The following is a 26513-nucleotide window of genomic DNA, read 5'->3' on the forward strand; positions in this document are numbered from 1 at the left end:
GGTCATTCAAAGGGTGCAAGGACCGTTGTTAGTCAACGACCCTTAGCATTAGGTAACACAACCTACATCTGTTGTGGCAAGCTCTGTTACCCATGGATTCCTGAAAAACCCCAAGGGTGGTGTTATCTTGCTAAAATAGTCCCTGTAATGGGAGTAGTGGGGGATAATGGACAAGGACACCTACTTAAGGCTAGTACCCACCCAAGATACCCTCTAAAACACCTTGTGAAAAGAGAAATGTTCCTAGAAAAAGATATGACCTGGGCCTGGTTTCCTTCCTGGACAGGGTGGGGAATAGATTTGATGAAGAAACTGAATAACTACACCTCAATCATTGATGAGATCTTGGAAAAGGACTCTGATGACATCTCAAAATTAAACCTAGAAACCAGAGCAATTAAAAAACAACTAGAGTTACATGACTTGGCTATAGAAAGCATGAGTGCAGCCCTCACTGGCCTCTGTGAAATTACTGAGGACTATGAATGCTGCACCTGGATACATAACACGAGTATCGAGATCCCTGATTACTATGACATTATTACATTAAGGGATGCCATCTTGTCTACAAAACCTTGCTGCTTGTGCTATGGCAGTTCAAGAGGCTAACAAATCAGTATTAGGCCATGAACTGACTCTCTACACCACTCATTCAGTAACTCACCTCCTGCAGAACATGAACACACAGCATATGACAGCACAGAGGCTTAGTGGGTATGAGATCACACTTCTGAATACTGATAACCTCACTCTCAAACACGCACCACCAAGTAATCCCACTGTCCGTCTTTTGCACTCTTTGCTCAGGTTACCGCGAGACCCTGATCAGAAGCACAATTGTGTTGAACAGGTTGCAGCAATAACCAGCCCTCGCCCAGATCTCACTGACATTCCCCTACCAGGAGTACAGGACGTCTTCATAGACGGCAGTTGTACTCGCCCCTCTGATGCAACATTCCTGACAGGGTAGCCTCCCTCAGAATGCCATCATAATATGAACAATCTGGGATCCATTGGCGGCAATATACGATTGCGCCCAAGAATGAGAGCAAAGTTGCTTTGTCTCTTGGAGGACTGAGAGCCTGCAGGGCTGCGGCACGTTTGGGGGATACCAGCCTGGTTCCCTCCTTCAGAATGCATCCCAGGTATTCTACCTGACTTTGACACCATTGTATCTTCTTCCGCGATGCTAGGTGGCCAGACCTGGCCAGGTGATGTAACAGAGATGTGGAATCGACCGCACAATCTTCAGCAGATCGACTGCACAGGAGCAAGTCGTCCACATACTGTATCAGTACCGACCCGCGCTCAGCAGTCCATGACTTAATTGTCTCATTAAGGACCATGGAGAAGGCTGCTGGACTGTCCACATACCCCTGAGGTAATCTGGACCAGGTCAACTGCTTTTCCCTCCCCCATGAGAATGAAAACATGGGCAATACCCCTTCATCGATCGGGATGCTAAAAAATGCATTCGCCAGGTCTACTACTGTGTAGCAAAGGGAATCAGCTGGTATTTTCAAAAAGATGAAAGAAATATCTGCTACCAAAGGTGGCAGAGGTATAACCTGCTTGTTCACGGCCCTTAGGTCCTGTACAAGCCTCCACTCTCCATTTGCCTTTTTCACAGGGTAGATTGGTGTATTCCAGGGGCTTATAATGTGTTTCAGAATCCCTTTTGCTATGTAATCATTGATTAGTGGTGTGATGCCTTCAATTTTTTCAAGTGGCAGGGGGTATTGCTTGTGATATTGTACTTCAGCGTCTGGACGCATTTGTGGTGTGTAAGGTGTACAGTTAATAAAACCCACACTCCCTTTGTTTTCTGCCCATATGGCATGTGTTTCTAGAGTGGGTGGTAATGATGCAAAGAGTCCCCTGAAAGTGTGTCTCTTTGGAGCATGTAAATCACAGAACGGTGAGCTGGCAGTGAGGGAGCCCCCTCTGTCAAATTTAATGGTGATATTCAGTTTTGAGAGTAGGTCCCTCCCCATTAAAGATACTGGGCAATCCACAAGGACAGCAAAACTCTGGGTACACAGTTCCTGCCCTTCTGGAGTAGCCACGGGCAATGGTGGAGTGATGGGGTGGGTAATTGATGTCCCATTTATACCAATAGAGTTTCCCTCAGTGCAGTGCGGTGTGTCATATATGGCATCATTCAAACTACTGAATGTAGCCCCTGAATCCAACAATAGACATATCAGGTGATTGTCTACCCGCAATAGTACCTGCGGAAGACTTTTCCATGATGGATTGTAACACACAAGGCTGAGGGACGGGACATACTCTTGGCATCCCTATTGTGGCGTCCGCCGAGCGGATGGCCACTGCATCGGAATGCGTGGGGGAGGTCTGTTAGGCTGAGGCTGGTATTGGGGTTGTGGTTGGGGTGGTTGGGGTTGTGGTGGGTGAGGATACCTGATATCCTGAAGGCGACGGGGGGTGGTGTTAAGATTCCTACCTCTCCCTCTCTGGGCGTTTGTTCTAATTCTGTAGGGACATTGGGACTTCCAGTGCCCCAGTTCCCCACAGTTAAAGCACCCCTGGTCTGGTGGGTAAGCCTGGTCTGGGAGATAAGATTGCATTGGTGGATAAGGTTGCATTGTCATTATGTGGGTGGGCGGAGTCCCACCAGTTGGCAGAGTCTGGGTTGGTGTCAGGGAGGGAAAAATGCCACCCTTCTGTTCAAATACCCCTGATGTTTCTCGTGACCTAGCATCCTTCATAAATTCATCTGGGGGTTGTTCTGCCCACTTTGGATTAGTGAATTTAAGCAACTGTGTCACCTTCGTATCTCCACCAGCCATAATGGTGGTGGTGAACAACTGGGGGTTGGCGTTATCTACTGCTTTCCACAGACCATATACCCGGGTACAAAATTCATAGAACTTTTCCTTCGGTCCCTGTTTTGCTAGGACAAGTTCCTGAAGTGCAGATGAACCCTTGTATATAGTAGACCAATGATTCCCCATACCTTTCCAAAAAGATACCCAATCTTTATCTTCTTCTATGTGGGCTGTCCATAAGGCATCTACGGGATGCCCTTCTGGGCTGTCAGGGTCAACTATACTAAGGATCCCCGCTATATCTTCTTTATCCAGGCTTGTCCCTGCACTGTATTTTGCAAGGAAAGCTCCAGCCTCCCTAGGGCTTTTCTTTGGGCTGGGGCATAACTCCTTTATTTTTGACAGTGTGCCTAGGGGTAGGGGAATATGGACTACCGTCTCCCCTATATGCATAAGTGGTGCTTTAAAGGTGGCACCTAGACTTTCCTGTTCCATGCCTATTTCTCTTTCCTCAGTAGAGGATTCACCCTGCTCCCTTTCCTCCTGTGGGGGTTTCTGGCTTATGGCCGGTTTTGTTTGGCTTCTGAGTGTGGTGGATGGCTGTGAAATTATCTTTTCCTTGGCCTCCTTAATCCTTCTTGCTTCTTTCTCTAGTTTCCTCTCATATGCCTCTAAATCTTCCCTTTTCCTTTGTATCCTTTCTTCCTCTTCCTGCTGTCTTTTATTAAATTCTTTCTGTTTCTCCTCCCATTCCTTTTCCCTGGGGCTTAACTTCCTGACTCCTTCCTCTTCTCCCTTTTCCAGGGACATTCCATCCCTTTCTTCCTTAGTTATCGCAGAATACTCTCTCATCTCACCTTCCCTCTTATCTAGCTCTCTTTTGTAATGTTCTAGCTCTTCCTCCCTCCTAGACATTTTCTCCTCTAATTCCTCCTTTCTCTTCTTAAACTCTTTTAACTTCTCTTCTAATTCCCTTTCCTTCGGATCCAACCTCCTAATCCTCTCTTCTTCCTTCCTACGTATACCTTCTACCCGGACTTCCTCTTCCCTGTTTCTACTTTCGTTTTCCCATCGTGTAACCTGCGCCTGATCAGCTGCACTATATATCATGGTAGCTAACACTGCTGGGTCCAAAGATGGATACAGCTGAAGACGTGGACCCAATGTTCCATCTTCCTGTTTAACCATCACATAAGGGGGGGGTGGTGCCTCAGGTTGCTGAGATAGGGCGGGTGAGTTTACAGGTTTTGTTATGGGGACTTTAGTGACATACTTTGTTTTATACTTGGCTAAGCATTTATTCCATGTTTTGTAACAATCTTTCATGTACTGGGTGTCTTCCCATTTCCCAGGTGGGTAAGAGTGCTTGTGTACCTGACACACCTTGCTCACTTCTTTCCAATCATCCTCTGAACAGGGACCTAGTGGTCCTGGGTCATGTATTCCTAGCTGTTGGCACCGTTCTCTGACCTGTGTCCAAAAAGGTTCTACCTGTGGCCCCGGTAGTGTGTTTTTAACATACTCATAGGGGGATGGGTTGGCCGTGGTCTGGGTTGCTGCAGAATTCCCCATCTAATAACCTTGGTAGGGTGTGTCTAGTACAGGGACAGAGATGAAAGCAACCTGTTTGTGCTATAATCTGTTCCCTGACTTGGGAATAAGTCCCCTCGTCTGTTATCGCTGTGGGGCTGATATAGCTATGAAGGTTAACCCTCAGTACTCGGTATAGGAAACCCCTCCTTGTGGTAGGATATACTCCCCTTGCACCAAGTCGGTATGAAAACCCAGTTGGTCTAGTGGTAAGCAGGATCCACGTCCTGTCAACACTGAGGAACAGTAAACCAAAGGTGCAATGTGGGCAGGCGGGCGCTATCTCACTACAGTCAGGCTCCTGTCTTAGGTCGTTCATTTAGTGCATATATGTGTAATACTTTAACAAAAAAAAATCCTCTAAATCAATACAGTACTTTACATTCAGTTGTCATACACATATATTATCATACACTTATCTCTAATTCTCTAATTCTCTATACACTCTAAATACTTACGGTGTTACCTAAAAGAAAAAACAAGCAAGAAAACAAGCAAAATCTTATATATACAGTGGCAAGATAAAGTTACATTATATGAACATGTTATAATAAGTATGATAAGTGCACTTTTCAATATTTTCCCCAAAACTTGGGCGTCCACTTAGCCACTCCTTATACTACGGGCGTATTCTATACTTCCCGAGTTTTAAACACACATATATCTACTCAACACAGCAGTCAGACCAACCTAGGTCAGACTATAAAAAACCAAAAAACCTCTGCGAGCCCTTTAACCCTCCAAGGGACCAGCCTAGTCCGTTGCGAAGGCACAGTTATGTGAGTAGGTGGGCATACAAGGTTATTTGAACAAGGCAAGCATCAACACCAGTTACCTAAAATAGGTAAAAAAGGAGCAGAATGTCTTACCTGTTCAAAACACCCCACTTCTGGTACCAAAACTGTTAGGCGCCCGTCTTCTCCTTATGGCCTAGGCTCTTAGGGATGTGGCTTAGTGGAGGTCCTCGCCGGCGGTTAATCAAAGACACATACACACATAGGTATGCTGAAAATGATTACAATGGTTTATTGAATGCTTTGCTTTTTTATGCTGTGCCTCTACAAGACTCTGCCCCATTTGGGGGCCAATCAAAATGATACACATAAATGTTCATTAGCATATTATTCGGTAATTTCTTAATCTTGTGATTTTTGGTAATGTCTTCATCTTGTGACCTTAATTTTAACCTCTATAGTTCAAGCTATTACAGTTCAATGATTCCTTACTTTCTGTTAACGTCTGCTGACCATGAAGTGCCCAGCCGCAACTTCCTAAAAATTAATTCTTAGCCTTTTCATACCCAGTAACAGTATACAGAGATAAAAGCCACAGACAGATGTTTCCTCAGATGAAGACATCAAACAGGAATAGACAGACAGGGTGATATGGCAATGAGATAATTCAGTTATTAAGTAATACTGTCATGAGATAGATTCTCTAAAATGTACCAAGAAAATCTTTTTAAATCACTAAGCAGATAAGCAATCCTGAACTTATATCCTCAGGGTAAAATCAATAATCAAAATCAATAACCAATAATGCAATGTATTATGGAATCTCCTTACAGATACAAAAGCATGTCATCCGCATAAAGGGAGACTCGTTCCTCAATCCCCCCCACCCGAAGTCCATTCAGATGGGGAGTATCCCTTATCTTTGCCGCAAGTGGCTCTATGGCCAAAGCAAAAAGAAGGGGGATAGCGGGCACCCCTGCCTGGTCCCCCGGAGGACAGAGAAGGGCTCAGATATAATTCCATTTACCCTCACCCTGATCAATGGGTCAGTGTATAACAGCTTCACCCAGGATATAAATATAGGCCCAAATCCCAATATCTCCAGGAGACCAAACAGATAGGCCCACTCAACCGAATCAAAGGCCTTCTTGGTGTCCAAAGAGGCCACCACTCTCTCCCCAGGATTATCATGGTCCATCTGCAGGTTAATAAATAACCTTCTAACGTTCATTTGTGCGCAGCGCCCTTGTATAAAGCCTGTCTGATCCGGGTTAACTAGTTTTAAGATTACAGACTGCAGTCTCCCCGCCAATACTTTCGCTAGTATTTTGGTGTCAACATTCATCAATGAAATGGGTCTATAGGATTCACATTCTTTAGGATCTTTTCCCCCTTTATGTATCAGGACCACCAAGGCCTCTCTCATAGAGGGGGGAAGTTTCCCCTCCCGCCGCGCAGTCAGGAACACTCGCAATAGTTGGGGCGCCAGTCCACCCCTAAAGGTATTATAGCACTCCGAGGGTATACCATCTAGGCCCGGAGATTTCCTAGGGGCAAAAGAAGCTATCGCCCCCGCAACCTCCTCCACAGTTATGTCAGCCTCCAACTCTGCACGGTCTAGATTTGTTAACTTAGGAAGATCAATATCATTCAGATAATTTTCTAGAGCGTTACCTCCTGGTGGGATGCATGACTTGTAAAGTTCTTTGTAAAATTGAACAAAGACCTGTAGTATACCCTCGGAATCACTCACCTCTACTCCTCCTTGACCATAAATACTCGTTATACATATGGGTGTGTATTCTGGTCGTGCCAAATATGCCAACAGTCTACTATTCTTGTCCCCAAATTCAAAGATACGTCTACGTTGCGCCAGTCTGAGTTTGGTAGTCTGGTCAGTCAGTATTTCCTTGTATGCCCGTGTCTTATCCTGGAGAGTATACAAACCCTCCCTAGTTGGTCGCCTAACGTATTCTGCCTCAGCTAGGGATACCTCTCGTTCCCTGTCCATTATTGAAGAGGCTAGTTGCTTCTTGAAGCCACCCACCTCCGCCATGAACACCCCTCATAGAGTAGCTTTGAATGCCTCCCACTTTATTAGATCTGAGCCTGCTTCCTTATTTTCCTTCCAGAACCGCTGAATGGTCTCATTACATTTAATTTTAACATATTCCTCCTGTAGCCAACTAGCCTCCATCCTTAGTGTCTGATACCCTGTCTCTGTCCCACTATAATGTCCACCAGTATGGGTGAATGGTCCGAGTGCACTCTTGGTAAGTACCTCGCCCCAGCCACCAGTTGCAGTCCCTCAGGTTCAACCAACACAGTGTCTATCCTAGACAATGTTTTATGTGTCTCAGAGTAACAAGAATATTCCCTGATCTTTGGGTGTCTCGCCCGCCATGCATCACAGAAGCCATGGGCTGATATCCACTTCGCAAGCGGTGTTGGCGTTTTCGGCGGTGCATCCAGCTTGTCCATTGTCGGATCCACCACCGCGTTCAAGTCTCCCAAAATGAAAATCCTCCCTTCCGCTATCTCAAAAGTCACTTGAAGCATATCATCCAGATGAGACAAGGAGAAGGGAGGCGGGACATAAAAGTTCACAAAGGTCATGAACCTGTTATACACCTTTATCACTGTGATAACATATCTACCCTTTATATCCGTTTTAATTGCATGAATACATATGGGTAGGGATTTAGCTACTAGTGTGGACACTCCCCTAGCAAATGAAGAGTAACTTGCATGGTAAGCCCCAGCAATATGCGCCCTTTTTAAAGAGAGAGTCCTGGAGCCCTGCAGATGTGTCTCCTGCAACAATATTAAATGCGGTTTATATTTTTTTAGATAATCAAAGACCAGCGATCTTTTAAATTTGGAGTTAAGGCCTCTAACGTTCCAGGAGATCACTCTAAGGTTCACAGCCATATTGGATAGAACAAAAATCTACCCCCCTCCCCCTCCTCCTCACTCCCAACGTTCAGGTAGGGCATCCTCCAGGGCTCCAGTACCCCCCCCCCATCCTGGTGAGCAGCAACATATAAGGCAGACAGCAGGTATCAAAAATGAGCTTGAGATCATGAGCATACATACAGCATGGTGATAATTTTCTCTGATACCCCCCCCTTATCCCCCTCCCCCCACCCTGTACCCGCCCCCAACTTGCAAGGCACTTCATTCCCAAAACCTTTAACCCAAAAGAGGTTATAACGGATGTGTGATTTAAAAAAAAACACACAGGCTCCAGCACTGTGAGGAATAAGTTCAATTGTGAGGGACAAAAAACCCCACAGAAAAAAAAACCTGCAACACAAAAATAAAAAATATATGTGTTCAGGGAGAAGAGGAAGACTTCTTGTTCCACTCCTCAGGTTTTAAGTGAAAATAGGAAAACAACAAAAAAAACCCCTTTGTTTCCGAAAGGAGAAAAAACCTGCAGATTCCTTCAGTGTTAAAAGTATAATTGAGCATTTGAAAGCAGCAAACATAGATCTTCTGTAGTCCTCCAGACTGCCAGGTGCATAAGGTCACATCTGGGGGCCCCCAGTCAGTGCCTCCATACACCTTATACAGAGGGTTGTGGGGAAAAAAGGGCGGTAAAAGAGCAGCTCAGCGTCCGCCATATTACCTTCTCCTGGCATCCCTTATCTCCCAACATCTTCATCTGTATGTAGTAATTTAAGGTGATCTTGGAGAGCCCCCTCTTCTCGGTCGTCCCCTCGCATCCAGCCAATCAGCAGCCTCCGTGGGGGTGGTAAAAAAATGTGTTTTACCATTATCCACAATGCGTAGTTTTGCTGGGTATAGCATACTGTACATCAGATTCAGTTCTCTAAGCCGTTTCTTTATTGGAGAGAAAGAAGCCCTCTGTTTTTGCGTGGTGGCAGAGAAATCAGGATAGATAGATATCCGATAATTATGACACTTCAGCTCAGGGCCTGTCCTGGCTCCTTTTAGGATATTTTCTCTGTCCCTGAAGTGCAGAATCTTTGCTATCATGGGTCTGGGGATTGCTCCCTTTGGTGGTGGTTTACCTGGTACAGGGTGCGCCCTCTCTATAGCAAACATAGCAGTAAAAGTTCCAGGGGCAATATTCTCCTTCAGCCAGTCCTCCAAGAATTCCTCAGGATGACTACCTTCCACTCCTTCAGGGAACCCCACCAGCCTTATGTTATTTCTTCTCATGCGGTCCTCCATGTCGGCCATTTTAAGAGTGTGCTCAGAGAGGGTCTTTTTAATGACTTGGTTATCAATGGTCATAGGTCTAACAGTGTCCTGCAGAACAGCAATGCGATGATCAGTAGCCTGGGCTTTTTCTCTAAGCTTCTGCATATCATGTTTCATAAAGGAGAATTCCATTTGCAGTTCCCCAAAGTGGTCTAGCAGCTTAGCTTGACATCCCTGTATGGCAGCCATTATTTGCTTAAGGGTCGGTTCTCCCTCCTCCTCCAGGGCCCTGTCTGCATCATGTAGGAGCACCTCGTCCCTGTCCAGTGATCTCCCCCTGCGCATAGTATGGTCCCTCTGTGTTCTGGGACTCACCCGACCAGAGGAAGCAGGCTGTGGTCTTTCTGTGTCCTCATGCTGCAGCTGGAGCGGCGGCCATTCCTCATCCTCCTCTCTGCCCGGCGCCGCGGCGCCATCTTGAGAGCCCCAGGCATACCGGGCCAGTCTCTCCCCCGGTGTTTTTGGCCATGGAGGCCCGTATTTCACCATCCCCTGAGGCTCTCCGGAGGGTCTGCCACTCATACCCCAGCAGTCCAGGGCAAAACGCCGGCTTTTGCTCACAGGATTAGGTCAGGATGTGGAATCTGCAGGGAGAGCTCCTCTCAAGACGTCCTCACATGCTGCGCGCCGGCTCCGCCCCCGCTAAAGCTACAAGTTAGTGTAGTGCGTCCACCTCACAGTGTTTAGCTAAAGCTACAAGTTAGTGTAGTACGTCCTCCTCACAGTGTTCAGCTAAAACCACAAGTTAGTGTAGTGTGAACTCTGCACAGTGTTCAGCTAAAGCTACAAGTTAGTGTAGTGCGTCCTCTGAACAGTGTGCAGCTAAAGCTAAAAGTTAGTGTAGTGCACAGTGTTCAGCTAAAGCTACAAGTTGGTGTAGTGCACAGTGTTCCGCTAAAGCTACAAGTTAGTGTAGTGCATACTCCTCACAGTGTTCAGCTAAAGCTACAAGTTAGTGTAGTGTGTCCTCCTCACAGTGTTCAAATAAAGCTACAAGTTAGTGTAGTGCGTCCTCTGAACAGTGTTCAGCTAAAGCTACAAGTTAGTGTAGTGCATACTCCTCACAGTGTTCAGCTAAAGCTACAAGTTAGTGTAGTGCGTCCTCCTCATAGTGTTCAGCTAAAGCTACAAGTTAGTGTAGTGCGTCCTCCTCACAGTGTTCAGCTATAGCTACAAGTTAGTGTAGTGCGTCCTCCTCACAGTATTCAGCTAAAGCTACAAGTTAGTGTAGTGCAACCTCTGCACAGTGTTCAGCTAAAGCTACAAGTTAGTGAAGTGCGTCCTCTCAACAGTGTTCAGCTAAAGCTACAAGTTAGTGTAATGCGTCCTCTGAACAGTGTTCAGCTAAAGCTACAAGTTAGTGTAGTGCACAGTGTTCAGCTAAGGCTACAAGTTAGTGTAGTGCGTCCTCTGAACAGTGTTCAGCTAAAGCTACAAGTTAGTGTAGTGCGACCTCAGTACAGTGTTCAGCTAAAGCTACAAGTTAGTGTAGTGCATCCTCTGAACAGTGTTCAGCTAAAGCTACAAGTTAGTGTAGTGCACAGTGTTCAGCTAAAGCTACAAGTTAGTGTAGTGTGTCTTCCTCACAGAGTTCAGCTAAAGCTACAAGTTAGTGTAGTGTGACCTCTGCACAGTGTTCAGCTAAAGCTACAAGTTAGTGTAGTGCGTCCTCTGAACAGTGTTCAGCTAAAGCTACAAGTTAGTGTAGTGCGACCTCAGTACAGTGTTCAGCTAAAGCTACAAGTTAGTGTAGTGCATTCTCTGAACAGTGTTCAGCTAAAGCTACAAGTTAGTGTAGTGCACAGTATTCAGCTAAAGCTACAAGTTAGTGTAGTGTGTCTTCCTCACAGAGTTCAGCTAAAGCTACAAGTTAGTGTAGTGTGACCTCTGCAGAGTGTTCAGCTAAAGCTACAAGTTAGTGTAGTGCGTCCTCTCAACAGTGTTCAGCTAAAGCTACAAGTTAGTATAGTGCGTCCTGTGAACAGTGTTCAGCTAAAGCTACAAGTTAGTGTAGTGCACAGTGTTCCGCTAAAGCTACAAGTTAGTGTAGTGCGTCCTTCTCACAGTGTTCAGCTAAAGCTACAGGTTAGTCTAGTGCGTCCTCCTCACAGTGTTCAGCTAAAGCTACAAGTTAGTGTAGTGCGTCCTCCTCACAGTGTTCAGCTAAAGCTACAAGTTAGTGTAGTGCGTCCTCTGAGCAGTGTTCAGCTAAAGCTACAAGTTAGTGTAGTGCGTCCTCTGAACAGTGTTCATCTAAAGCCACAAGTTAGTGTAGTGTGTCCTCCTCACAATATTCAGCTAAAGCTACACGTTAGTGTAGTGCGTACTCCTCACAGTGTTCAGCTAAAGCTACAAGTTAGTGTAGTGCAACCTCTGTACAGTGTTCAGCTAAAGCTACAAGTTAGTGTAGTGCATCGTTTAAACAGTGTTCAGCTAAAGCTAGAAGTTAGTGTAGTGCACAGTGCTCAGCTAAAGCTAGAAGTTAGTGTAGTGCGTCCTCCTCACAGTGTTCAGCTAAAGCTACAAGTTAGTGTAGTGTGACCTCTGCACAGTGTTCAGCTAAAGCTACAAGTAAGTGTAGTGCGTCCTCTGAACAGTGTTCAGCTAAAGCTACAAGTTAGTGTAGTGCATCCTCTGAACAGTGTTCATCTAAAGTTACAAGTTAGTGTAGTGCACAGTGTTTAGCTAAAGCTACAAGTTAGTGTAGTGCGTCCACCTCACAGTGTTCAGCTAAAGCTACAAGTTAGTGTAGTGCGTCCTCCTCACAGTGTTCATCTAAAGCTACAAGATAGTGTAGTGCACAGTGTTCAGCTAAAGCTACAAGTTAGTGTAGTGCATCCTCCTCACAGTGTTCAGCTAAAGCTACAAGTTAGTGTAGTGTGACCTCTGCACAGTGTTCAGCTAAAACTATAAGTTAGTGTAGTGCGTCCTCTGAATAGAGTTCAGCTAAAGCTACAAGTTAGTGTAGTGCCTTCTCCTCATAGTGTTCAGCTAAAGTTACAAGTTAGTGTAGTGCGTCCTCCTCACAGTTTTAAGCTAAAGTTACAAGTTAGTGTAGTGCATCCTCCTCATAGTGTTCAGCTAAAGCTACAAGTTAGTGTAGTGTGACCTCTGCACAGTGTTCAGCTAAAGCTACAAGTTAGTGTAGTGTGTCCTCTGAACAGTGTTCATCTAAAGCTACAAGTTAGTGTAGTGCGTCCTACTCACAGTGTTCAGCTAAAGCTAAAAGTTATTGTTGCGCGTCCCCCTCACAGTGTTCAGCTAAAGCTACAAGTTAGTGTAGTGCGTCCTCCTCACAGTGTTCAGCTAAAGCTAAAAGTTAGTGTAGTGCATCCTCCTCACAGTGTTCAGCTAAAGCTACAAGTAAGTGTAGTGCAACCTCTGCACAGTGTTCAGCTAAAGCTGCAAGTTAGTGTGGTGTGTCCTTCTCACAGTGTTCAGCTAAAGCTACAAGTTAGTGTAGTGCGTCCTCCTCACAGTGTTCAGCTAAAGCTACATGTTAGTGTAGTGCGACCTCTGCACAGTGTTGAGCTAAAGCTACAAGTTAGTGTGGTGTGTCCTTCTCACAGTATTCAGCTAAAGCTACAAGTTAGTGTAGTGCGTCCTCGTCACAGCGTTCAACTAAAGCTACAAGTTAGTGTAGTGCGACCTCTGCACAGTATTCAGCTAAAGCTACAAGTTAGTGTAGTGCATCCTCTGAAAAGTGTTCATCTAATGCTACAAGTTATTGTAGTGCACTGTGTTCAGCTAAAGCAACAAGTTAGTGTAGTGCGTCCTCCTCACATTGTTCATCTAAAGCTACTAGTTAGTGTAGTGCGATCTCTGCACAGTGTTCAGATAAAGCTACAAGTTAGTGTAGTGCATCCTCTGAACAATGTTTAGCTAAAGCTACAAGTTAGTGTAGTGCGACCTCTGCACAGTGTTCAGCTAAAGCTACAAGTTAGTGTAGTGCGTCCTCTGAGCAGTGTTCAGCTAAAGCTACAAGTTAGTGTAGTGCGTCCTCTGAACAGTGTTCATCTAAAGCTACAAGTTAGTGTAGTGCACAGTGTTCAGCTAAAGCAACAAGTTAGTGTAGTGCGTCCTCCTCACAATGTTCAGCTAAAGCTACATGTTAGTGTAATGCATCCTCCTCACAGTGTTCAGCTAAAGCTACAAATTAGTGTAGTGTGTCCTCCTCACAGTGTTCAAATAAAGCTACAAGTTAGTGTAGTGCATCCTCTGAACAGTGTTCAGCTAAAGCTACAAGTTAGTGTAGTGCATACTCCTCACAGTGTTCAGCTAAAGCTACAAGTTAGTGTAGTGCACAGTGTTCAGCTAAAGCTACAAGTTAGTGTAGTGCGACCTCTGAACAGTGTTCAGCTAAAGCTACAAGTTAGTGTAGTGCACAGTGTTCAGCTAAAGCTACAAGTTAGTGTAGTGCGTTCTCCCCATAGTTTTCAGCTAAAGCTACAAGTTAGTGTAGTGCGTCCTCCTCACAGTGTTCAGCTATAGCTACAAGTTAGTGTAGTGCGTCCTCCTCACAGTGTTCAGCTAAAGCTACAAGTTAGTGAAGTGCGTCCTCTGAACAGTGTTCAGCTAAAGCTACAAGTTAGTGTAATGCGTCCTCTGAACAGTGTTCAGCTAAAGCTACAAGTTAGTGTAGTGCACAGTGTTCAGCTAAGGCTACAAGTTAGTGTAGTGCGTCCTCTGAACAGTGTTCAGCTAAAGCTACAAGTTAGTGTAGTGCGACCTCAGTACAGTGTTCAGCTAAAGCTACAAGTTAGTGTAGTGCATTCTCTGAACAGCGTTCAGCTAAAGCTACAAGTTAGTATAGTGCACAGTGTTCAGCTAAAGCTACAAGTTAGTGTAGTGTGTCTTCCTCACAGAGTGCAGCTAAAGCTACAAGTGAGTGTAGTGTGACCTCTGCACAGTGTTCAGCTAAAGCTACAAGTTAGTGTAGTGTGTCCTCTGAACAGTGTTCAGCTAAAGCTACAAGTTAGTGTAGTGCGTCCTGTGAACAGTGTTCAGCTAAAGCTACAAGTTAGTGTAGTGCACAGTGTTCAGCTAAAGCTACAAGTTAGTGTAGTGCGTCCTATCTCACAGTGTTCAGCTAAAGCTACAGGTTAGTCTAGTGCGCCTCCTCACAGTGTTCAGCTAAAGCTACAAGTTAGTGTAGTGCGTCCTCCTCACAGTGTTCAGCTAAAGCTACAAGTTAGTGTAGTGCGACCTCTGCACAGTGTTCAGCTAAAGCTACAAGTTAGTGTAGTGCGTCCTCTGAGCAGTGTTCAGCTAAAGCTACAAGTTAGTGTAGTGCGTCCTCTGAACAGTGTTCATCTAAAGCTACAAGTTAGTGTAGTGCGTCCTCCTCACAATATGCAGCTAAAGCTACACGTTAGTGTAGTGCGTACTCCTCACAGTGTTCAGCTAAAGCTACAAGTTAGTGTAGTGCAACCTCTGTACAGTGTTAAGCTAAAGCTACAAGTTAGTGTAGTGCACAGTGCTCAGCTAAAGCTAGAAGTTAGTGTAGTGCGTCCTCCTCACAGTGTTCAGCTAAAGCTACAAGTTAGTGTAGTGTGACCTCTGCACAGTGTTCAGCTAAAGCTATAAGTAAGTGTAGTGCGTCCTCTGAACAGTGTTCAGCTAAAGCTACAAGTTAGTGTAGTGCATCCTCTGAACAGTGTTCATCTAAAGTTACAAGTTAGTGTAGTGCACAGTGTTTAGCTAAAGCTACAAGTTAGTGTAGTGCGTCCACCTCACAGTGTTCAGCTAAAGCTACAAGTTAGTGTAGTGCGTTCTCCTCACAGTGTTCATCTAAAGCTATAAGTTAGTGTAGTGCACAGTGTTCAGCTAAAGCTATAAGTTAGTGTAGTGCATCCTCCTCACAGTGTTCAGCTAAAGCTACAAGTTAGTGTAGTGTGACCTCTGCACAGTGTTCAGCTAAAACTATAAGTTAGTGTAGTGCGTCCTCTGAATAGTGTTCAGCTAAAGCTACAAGTTAGTGTAGTGCCTTCTCCTCATAGTGTTCAGCTAAAGTTACAAGTTAGTGTAGTGCGTCCTCCTCACAGTTTTAAGCTAAAGTTACAAGTTAGTGTAGTGCATCCTCCTCATAGTGTTCAGCTAAAGCTACAAGTTAGTGTAGTGTGACCTCTGCACAGTGTTCAGCTAAAGCTACAAGTTAGTGTAGTGTGTCCTCTGAACAGTGTTCAGCTAAAGCTAAAAGTTATTGTTGAGTGTCCCCCTCACAGTGTTAAGCTAAAGCTACAAGTTAGTGTAGTGCGTCCTCCTCACAGTGTTCAGCTAAAGCTAAAAGTTAGTGTAGTGCATCCTCCTCACAGTGTTCAGCTAAAGCTACAAGCAAGTGTAGTGCAATCTCTGCACATTGTTCAGCTAAAGCTGCAAGTTAGTGTGGTGTGTCCTTCTCACAGTGTTCAGCTAAAGCTACAAGTTAGTGTAGTGCGTCCTCCTCACAGTGTTCAGCTAAAGCTACATGTTAGTGTAGTGCGACCTCTGCACAGTGTTCAGCTAAAGCTACAAGTTAGTGTGGTGTGTCCTTCTCACAGTGTTAAGCTAAAGCTACAAGTTAGTGTATTGCGTCCTCGTCACAGCGTTCAGCTAAAGCTACAAGTTAGTGTAGTGCGACCTCTGCACAGTATTCAGCTAAAGCTACAAGTTAGTGTAGTGCATCCTCTGAAAAGTGTTCATCTAATGCTACAAGTTAGTGTAGTGCACAGTGTTCAGCTAAAGCAACAAGTTAGTGTAGTGCATCCTCCTCACGTTGTTCAGCTAAAGCTACTAGTTAGTGTAGTGCGATCTCTGCACAGCTAAAGCTACAAGTTAGTGTAGTGCATCCTCTGAACAATGTTTAGCTAAAGCTACAAGTTAGTGTAGTGCGACCTCTGCACAGTGTTCAGCTAAAGCTACAAGTTAGTGTAGTGCATCCTCTGAGCAGTGTTCAGCTAAAGCTACAAGTTAGTGTAGTGCGTCCTCTGAACAGTGTTCATCTAAAGCTACAAGTTAGTGTAGTGCACAGTGTTCAGCTAAAGCAACAAGTTAGTGTAGTGCGTCCTCCTCACAATGTTCAGCTAAAGCTACATGTTAGTGTAATGCATCCTCCTCACAGTGTTCAGCTAAAGCTACAAGTTAGTGTAGTGTGTCCTCCTCACAGTGTTCAAATAAAGCTACAAGTTAGTGTAGTTCGTCCTCTGAACAGTGTTCAGCTAAAGCTACAAGTTAGTGTAGTGCATACTCCTCACAGTGTTCAGCTAAAGCTACAAGTTAGTGTAGTGCACAGTGTTCAGCTAAAGCTACAAGTTAGTGTAGTGCGACCTCTGAACAGTGTTCAGCTAAAGCTACAAGTTAGTGTAGTGCACAGTGTTCAGCTAAAGCTACAAGTTAGTGTAGTGCGTCCTCCTCATAGTTTTCAGCTAAAGCTACAAGTTAGTGTAGTGCGTCCTCCTCACAGTGTTCAGCTATAGCTACAAGTTAGTGTAGTGCGTCCTCCTCACAGTATTCAGCTAAAGCTACAAGTTAGTGTAGTGCGACCTCTGCACAGTGTTCAGCTAAAGCTACAAGTTAGTGAAGTGCGTCCTCTGAACAGTGTTCAGCTAAAGCTACAAGTTAGTGTAATGCGTCCTCTGAACAGTGTTCAGCTAAATCTACAAGTTAGTGTAGTGCACAGTGTTCAGCTAAGGCTACAATTAGTGTAGTGCGTCCTCTGAACAGTGTTCAGCTAAAGCTACAAGTTAGTGTAGTGCGACCTCAGTACAGTGTTCAGCTAAAGCTACAAGTTAGTGCAGTGCAACCTCTGAACAGTGTTCAGCTAAAGCTACAAGTTAGTGTAGTGCACAGTGTTCAGCTAAAGCTACAAGTTAGTGTAGTGTGTCTTCCTCACAGAGTTCAGCTAAAGCTACAAGTTAGTGTAGTGTGACCTCTGCACAGTGTTCAGCTAAAGCTACAAGTTAGTGTAGTGCGTCCTCTGAACAGTGTTCAGCTAAAGCTACAAGTTAGTGTAGTGCGTCCTCAGAACAGTGTTCAGCTAAAGCTACAAGTTAGTGTAGTGCACAGTGTTCAGCTAAAGCTACAAGTTAGTGTAGTGCATCCTTCTCACAGTGTTCAGCTAAAGCTACAGGTTAGTCTAGTGCGTCCTCCTCACAGTGTTCAGCTAAAGCTACAAGTTAGTGTAGTGCGTCCTCCTCACAGTGTTCAGCTAAAGCTACAAGTTAGTGTAGTGCGACCTCTGCACAGTGTTCAGCTAAAGCTACAAGTTAGTGTAGTGCGTCCTCTGAGCAGTGTTCAGCTAAAGCTACAAGTTAGTGTAGTGCGTCCTCTGAACAGTGTTCATCTAAAGCTACAAGTTAGTGTAGTGCGTCCTCCTCACAATATTCAGCTAAAGCTACATGTTAGTGTAGTGCGTACTCCTCACAGTGTTCAGCTAAAGCTACAAGTTAGTGTAGTGCAACCTCTGTACAGTGTTCAGCTAAAGCTACAAGTTAGTGTAGTGCATCGTTTAAACAGTGTTCAACTAAAGCTAGAAGTTAGTGTAGTGCACAGTGCTCAGCTAAAGCTAGAAGTTAGTGTAGTGCGTCCTCCTCACAGTGTTCAGCTAAAACTACAAGTTAGTGTAGTGTGACCTCTGCACAGTGTTCAGCTAAAGCTACAAGTAAGTGTAGTGCATCCTCTGAACAGTGTTCAGCTAAAGCTACAAGTTAGTGTAGTGCATCCTCTGAACAGTGTTCATCTAAAGTTACAAGTTAGTGTAGTGCACAGTGTTTAGCTAAAGCTACAAGTTAGTGTAGTGCGTCCACCTCACAGTGTTCAGCTAAAGCTACAAGTTAGTTTAGTGCGTTCTCCTCACAGTGTTCATCTAAAGCTACAAGTTAGTGTAGTGCACAGTGTTCAGCTAAAGCTACAAGTTAGTGTAGTGCATCCTCCTCACAGTGTTCAGCTAAAGCTACAAGTTAGTGTAGTGTGACCTCTGCACAGTGTTCAGCTAAAACTATAAGTTAGCGTAGTGCGTCCTCTGAATAGTGTTCAGCTAAAGCTACAAGTTAGTGTAGTGCCTTCTCCTCATAGTGTTCAGCTAAAGTTACAAGTTAGTGTAGTGCGTCCTCCTCACAGTTTTAAGCTAAAGTTATAAGTTAGTGTAGTGCATCCTCCTCATAGTGTTCAGCTAAAGCTACAAGTTAGTGTAGTGTGACCTCTGCACAGTGTTCAGCTAAAGCTATAAGTTAGTGTAGTGTGTCCTCTGAACAGTGTTCATCTAAAGCTACAAGTTAGTGTAGTGCGTCCTCCTCACAGTTTTCAACTAAAGCTAAAAGTTATTGTTGAGCGTCCCCCTCACAGTGTTCAGCTAAAGCTACAAGTTAGTGTAGTGCGTCTTCCTCACAGTGTTCAGCTAAAGCTAAAAGTTAGTGTAGTGCATCCTCCTCACAGTGTTCAGCTAAAGCTAAAAGTTAATGTAGTGCATCCTCCTCACAGTGTTCAGCTAAAGCTACAAGTAAGTGTAGTGCAACCTCTGCACAGTGTTCAGCTAAAGCTGCAAGTTAGTGTGGTGTGTCCTTCTCACATAGTTCAGCTAAAGCTACAAGTTAGTGTAGTGCGTCCTCCTCACAGTGTTCAGCTAAAGCTACATGTTAGTGTAGTGCGACCTCTGCACAGTGTTCAGCTAAAGCTACAAGTTAGTGTGGTGTGTCCTTCTCACAGTGTTCAGCTAAAGCTACAAGTTAGTGTAGTGCGTCCTCGTCACAGCGTTCAGCTAAAGCTACAAGTTAGTGTAGTGCGACCTCTGCACAGTATTCAGCTAAAGCTACAAGTTAGTGTAGTGCATCCTCTGAAAAGTGTTCATCTAATGCTACAAGTTAGTGTAGTGCACAGTGTTCAGCTAAAGCAACAAGTTAGTGTAGTGCGTCCTCCTCACATTGTTCAGCTAAAGCTACTAGTTAGTGTAGTGCGATCTCTGCACAGTGTTCAGCTAAAGCTACAAGTTAGTGTAGTGCATCCTCTGAACAATGTTTAGCTAAAGCTACAAGTTAGTGTAGTGCGACCTCTGCACAGTGTTCAGCTAAAGCTACAAGTTAGTGTAGTGCGTCCTCTGAGCAGTGTTCAGCTAAAGCTACAAGTTAGTGTAGTGCGTCCTCTGAACAGTGTTCATCTAAAGCTACAAGCTAGTGTAGTGCACAGTGTTCAGCTAAAGCAACAAGTTAGTGTAGTGCGTCCTCCTCACAATGTTCAGCTAAAGCTACATGTTAGTGTAATGCATCCTCCTCACAGTGTTCAGCTAAAGCTACAAGTTAGTGTAGTGCATCCTCTGAACAGTGTTTAGCTAAAGCTACAAGTTAATGTAGTGCGCCCTCCTCACAGTGTTCAGCTAAAGCTACAAGTTAGTGTGGTGTGTCCTTCTCACAGTGTTCAGCTAAAGCTACAAGTTAGTGTAGTGCGTCCTCGTCACAGCGTTCAGCTAAAGCTACAAGTTAGTGTAGTGCGACCTCTGCACAGTATTCAGCTAAAGCTACAAGTTAGTGTAGTGCATCCTCTGAAAAGTGTTCATCTAATGCTACAAGTTAGTGTAGTGCACAGTGTTCAGCTAAAGCAACAAGTTAGTGTAGTGCGTCCTCCTCACATTGTTCAGCTAAAGCTACTAGTTAGTGTAGTGCGATCTCTGCACAGTGTTCAGCTAAAGCTACAAGTTAGTGTAGTGCATCCTCTGAACAATGTTTAGCTAAAGCTACAAGTTAGTGTAGTGCGACCTCTGCACAGTGTTCAGCTAAAGCTACAAGTTAGTGTAGTGCGTCCTCTGAGCAGTGTTCAGCTAAAGCTACAAGTTAGTGTAGTGCGTCCTCTGAACAGTGTTCATCTAAAGCTACAAGCTAGTGTAGTGCACAGTGTTCAGCTAAAGCAACAAGTTAGTGTAGTGCGTCCTCCTCACAATGTTCAGCTAAAGCTACATGTTAGTGTAATGCATCCTCCTCACAGTGTTCAGCTAAAGCTACAAGTTAGTGTAGTGCATCCTCTGAACAGTGTTTAGCTAAAGCTACAAGTTAATGTAGTGCGCCCTCCTCACAGTGTTCAGCTAAAGCTACAAGTTAGTTGTTAGGATTACTCTCCTCTTGTGATCAGTCGAACTCCAGATGTATTGAAAAGCAGACAATTTATTTCAGATGTGTCATAAAAATGGATGATGCTTACAAGCCAAAAGATGCAGTAAGAATCATACAAAGAGATGTACATCCCCCCTCCTAATACCTACAATAATATAGCTATAACGCTTCTATTGGCTGAGGAAACACAGATAATGTGCCTGGTACAAAATGGTACTTTATTTCGCTAATTAGTGTTTCCTGTACATTCTTGTTCTACCATATATTTTTAAGCCTAATCATCCTACAACTTACTATGAAGTTAGTTAAAGCAAACGATACAGCTAGTTAGTACAACAATGTGCTCAGAAGTCATCTTAAGAAAAGTCTCAGGGTTATTGTTTTTCTAATAATTTTTCTAATAGTCACACAATAAACATTTAAAACTTTTCTAACATTCCCTCCTCTTGTGTGACTATTTTATCTCAACACATTTCGATGATAGTCCCAGTGTTATACACTTTCGGTCTGTATGTCATTAAGTTGAGCTTCAATGTCCACACAGATCTCCTCAGAGATAGGAAGGTCTTGATACATCGTTCTTGAGACTGCGGTTTCAGTCAGTTTTTGTGAAAGTCCTCAAATACAGGGAATGCAGCAGCATCCGCAAGTGACCAAAACGGCCAAAGCCACAGCAATTGAGATCAAACATAATGTGATAAGTCCAGTCCACTTACCAAACCATCCTTCAAGCCAGTTTTTTAATGGATCATTAATACCTGAGTTTTCCGCTAATTTATTCGATAGAGCCGTCAGTCCTTCCAAGGCTCTGGTCATGGTCCCTCCAGGAGCTGTATTATTAGGGATAAAGGTGCAACACATGCTACCAAACATTTTACATACCCCTCCTCTTTCAACTAGGACCATATCTAAGGCCATTCGGTTCTGCCATGCCATTAGAGATGTGGTGGCCAACTGTTCTGTTAGGCCCTTCACAGCATCCCTAGTATAGTTTACCAATCATTGTTGGTTATAGTATATATAGTTAATCCAGTCAACATTTTTATCTATAGTCACCCACCAGAGAAGAGACTCAAACCCAGCTGTCACCTGATTCCTGACCCTAAACTCATCCAGCACTCCGCGAGGAACCCCAATCTCATCTATGTAGATCCGAGAGTCGAATGACCCTATGGGAGAGGTGTCCCTCCGATACCGTTGGTGACTCTTATGCCCCGTACACACGGTCGGATTTTCCGATGGACAATGTCCGATCGGAGCGTGTTGTCGGAAATTCCGACCGTGTGTGGGCGCCATCGGACATTTTCCATCGGATTTTCCGACACACAAAGTTGGACAGCAGGAGATAAAATTTTCCGACAACAAAATCCGTTGTCGGAAATTCCGATCGTGTGTACACAAATCCGACGGACAAAGTGCCACGCATGCTCAGAATAAATAAAGAGATGAAAGCTATTGGCCACTGCCCCGTTTATAGTCCCGACGTACGTGTTTTACGTCACCGCGTTCAGAACGATCGGATTTTCCGACAACTTTGTGTGACCGTGTGTATGCAAGTCAAGTTTGAGCCAACATCCGTCGGAAAAAATCCTAGGATTTTGTTGTCGGAATGTCCGAACAAAGTCCGACCGTGTGTACGGGGCATTAGTCCACGGGTGTTCTGACAGGATCCTCAGGGGCATAGCCAGCTGGACCATAGCGCAATTCCCTTGGGCATTGGCCAGTATCCTAGCTCACAGTTTCTTATCCCCACACATCCACCAGACATCAGCTCTCTGAATGTCATGTTCAACCCAGTCACCATTGCCCATGTTAATCCTCTCCCTACAATAGTCATCGGGTAGCGACCCAAGATCCACCCCGCTATGATTCCCTGGGAGTGCAAAACAAGTAAAGTTGCCCGGATAAGCAGTAACCGCTGGAGGTATCAGAGGTCTCTGTACTGGGGGAAACAACAAACTCAACATGTGACAGGTAGAATTTGTTTCAGGTTTATCGCTCTTATTATACAATCGCAACATACATTTTAAACCTCCTGGATCTGTATTGTGATCTAGAGGAAAAGGAATAGTTGCTAAATGTAGTCTTGCTCTGGCACAAACTAAACAGTTTTCCTTTTTTTAAGTTTTAACTGTGTACCTCAACCATTCTAACCACTCATTTTTTTTCCCTGGTATCCTGTCTCCAAAGCTATGGCATCTTCTACTGTTAGGTTAGTAAATCTTATAGTTTTACTCAGAACTTCTATTTTAGTATGGCGTCACTTCCGGTCTGAGCGGCGATTGTTGTTTACACAGCGCCGGCTCTTGTTTTATCATGTGAGTATATCTCCTAAACTTTTTAATAAATAAAGCCTTTTTAAACAATATCACACTATGGGCATTACTCTTTCCCCTATGTGACATCTCGGTGGAAAAGCCAGCAAAACGTTTCTCAGATTGCCCAGCAAAACCCAGTAGCTCACACTGTGAAGGCATAATACCCCTGGGGGGTAATGTCATCTGGTGAGTGCAATCACATTATCAACACGGATAATATCACCTGGCACCACTGTCACTTGAAAGGATATTTAGCACCAAATTTTGATGAAGCACTGGACACTGTTTTTTTTTTTTTTTTTTTTTTTAAGCACGTCACTTTATTTATTGTATGGACTTATCTACTCATAATTTAGTGTTTGCAACAATTTCATCATTTGTTTTGGTTTTGAATGTGGTCTTACTGTGGTGTAACACAGAGACGTATATTGAATTGTGCATTCACATTTTTGTTGTTTATTATTTTTTTTTTTTTTTTTTCACTTCTGCTTTAAGTTTATCTATTGGCATAATTGGATTTTTATTCACATACCAGATTTTTGATACAGCAGACATCCATATTTATCACTTTGCCAACTAGGTATTAGATCACTGCATTTCTACAGTTCCAGATATTGTAGATCATGGAATTTAGTTTGCGGACTCTAGAGGGTGTAGCACACCAGTTGGACACCCTATCTGAAGTTCAGCACCTTCAACACACACACTCTGATATTCATCAACAGGGGGTGTAACACTATCACTTGTATAGGTTATTTTTAATTCTTGCCCCCAGGGGGTGCAACACAAAAGTGGTTTACTGCATCAGAGGTTTAATACATAAAGTAGTTGCATTTGTTTAGATGTTTGGCATTTATATATATTTTTATTTGTTTTTTTTTTCAAACACATTTTGAGACCAACAGACAGAGGGTGTATCACAGTTCATTTTATTTGAGGCATACCTCCCCTAATATTTTACATATATATATATATATATATATATATATATATATATATATATATATTAATTTGAAGGAAAATAGTGCCACGTCTACACTCCCATAATCTACCTTTTCCTGTTGTCAGGTTTTATTAGGTGGTAATACCTTGAGGAAAAATTTGCCTGAGGGGTCAGTTCCTGACACCCTTGCTCCCATAGAATACAACCACTGATCTTCCTTCCTCGACTCCTTTAATGTTATTAATAATTATTTACAGTTCTTACTATGTGTGTAGGGGGAGTTGGCCGCTTCTGTAATTGAATCTTTCCTTTAGTCCACTCTTTTTAGGCCCTGGTAGATTATACCCCCAATCTTAATACACTGGTCCACAGGCCCTCTAGCCCCAGTTGTATCCCCACAATCTGCAATCTGACAGAAGTCTACCAGTATAGTGCTAGTTATTCCCTCTATAAAGGTTAGAGTCAATGTTTTTCCTGTTCTTTCCCATTCCAAAGGTTCCTCTGCTCTTCCATAACGTATAACCCCTCTTATGGATGCCTCTCCTAGAATCACCAGTAACCCAAGGATAATTACTGTCCCTTTCATCCTATCCAGCTACAGAGTTCCAGCGGATAGGGTAGGGGAGTTGGAAGGGGAGGAAGACTTCACCGGTTTGAGACAAGTCTCACCTTGTGTGAGACCTCCCTTTGTAGCCAGACTTTCTGAACCTCTTGTAGCCAACTGGCCCTACTCTACCTGTAAAACCTTTTTACAATGGGACTGGTGAATCCATGTAGACCTCTCTGCAATCCTTATCGCAGTAGGGGTAGTTAGGAGGACTTTGAAAGGACCATCCCACCTTGGGGAGTACCACTGATTTTTCTTATTACTTTTTGTTAAGACCCAATCTCCCACATGCACCTTTTCATCTTCTCAAATTGGACCTTCTAGGACAGAACAAACATCATTAGTATGTCTTTGTCTTAACAGCCTAGACATGTATTCTGCTAGTGTGTGCTCAGACTCCTCAGTAGGTGTTTCATTTGGTTGTTAGGGTATCTTATATGGCCTTCCATGTATCATTTCAAATGGGCTTAAACCTTCTTTTGTGGGTGTGATATGAATACTGGTCACAGCTACTAGTAGGCAGTACATCCAATTTTTACCTGTTTCTTCCATAGCTTTCCTCAGTTTGCTTTTTTAGAATGCCATTATGTCTTTCCACCTAGCCAGCTGATTGGGGATGATAGGCACAATGGTATTTCACTTAAATTCCCATCACTTCTGTCAAATGTAGTATAGTTTTATTTACAAAATAGGGTCCATTATCACTGTCTGTGCATCTGCACTTCCTGTCTGGAATTCTCCATCCATTTGGTCAGGGTGTCTATGATTAGCAAACAATATTTCTTCCTTTCACATTTGTCCAATTCAATAAAATCCATGCAAATGTGTTGGAATGGATATTGCGGTGTGGGGAACTTCCCTTTCCGTGGTCTTATGCCTCCCTAAGCATTGTATCTTGCACATATAATCCATTGAGAGCAAAAAGTTTTTTAGTAGTTAGTGAAGCCATAGGCTTTACATACCTTATTTAACATCTCAGTCACCCCCCTGTTTGACACATGTGTTACTCCATGTGTCAATACTGCTGCATACCTAAATAAGGATTTTGGCAATACCTGTTTTCAATCAGGTGACATGTAGATGTTATCTATACCTGTGCAACCTTTTGTTTTCCAATATTGTATCTTTGTCTCTAAGGACTGTGTAGTCTACTTTATTTCATACCTTAATTTAATGTTCTAAACTCTAAAATACCTCTAAAGGTTCAATTTTGTACCCATTCATGCAATCACTCGACACCCACCCCATAAAAAGGAACTCGCCTCATTCTTCAGTTGTGTAGAAGGAGGAGGGGGGGTGTCATATCTGCACTTGAATTGGGGCTTGGGAAAATAGATACTCTTTATCTAACATGAATGAGCGCAGGATCACAGATCAAACTACCAAAGAAAGCCTTCCTTACTTTGGAATTGTTAAAAACAATATTCTTTCATTTATTCAAATATAAGTCCATAAGTCCACCAAGTATGCAGACATAAAATGTTTCCTAGCGACATTTACATTATTTGACATATATATTCAATATATATAAAAATATTTTTCTCAGACCCCGATATTTTAGCAGAATTGAATAAAACATGAATCCCCTTTTGTATTGTTCCCCTTATTCTCTGGTCCCAAAACATTTTTTTTTTTTTTATTTAACCCAAACACATATTCTGATTCAGAACTTAGCCTTTTAACTTTATAAATGTACCCAAATATAAACAGCATTGCATCATTAACACTTTACAGTTGAAAATCTGGGAGTTCTAAAAGTAACATATCCAAGAAATATTTACTTTAAGACTATTATTCGGACTTTCTTTCCCACCGAAAATCCTAATATTTTCATAGATGCACAAATTAACCTCTGTGCGCTCAAAGGGTTAATGCTGCCCTACTAGTCATCCATCATCATCTCCCTCTCTCTTCTGCTATGTCTGTCAGGCAATCTGCATTTTCTTGTTTCTGAGAAAAAGCATCAAGTCTGTTGTATTCCCTTCTCTCCTCTCTCTGGACTTCAAAACTACTGCACACTTCTCTTAGCAAAGCCCATTCAAATCCCTATTTCCTTATGGCAATGAAATTAGCACTCAGTCACATACTGTCTCTGGACTGGACACATTTAAAATAATCAAAACATTCTCAGTCTTTCCTTTTCTCACATTCATCAAGCCACTTGACAACTCCACAACATTCTGTTCACTCCACAATGTAATCCACCTTCATGTCTCCCATCTACCTC

Source organism: Aquarana catesbeiana, linkage group LG09, assembly GCF_042186555.1.
Source record: "Aquarana catesbeiana isolate 2022-GZ linkage group LG09, ASM4218655v1, whole genome shotgun sequence".
In the NCBI taxonomy this organism is placed as follows: Eukaryota; Metazoa; Chordata; class Amphibia; order Anura; family Ranidae; genus Aquarana; species Aquarana catesbeiana.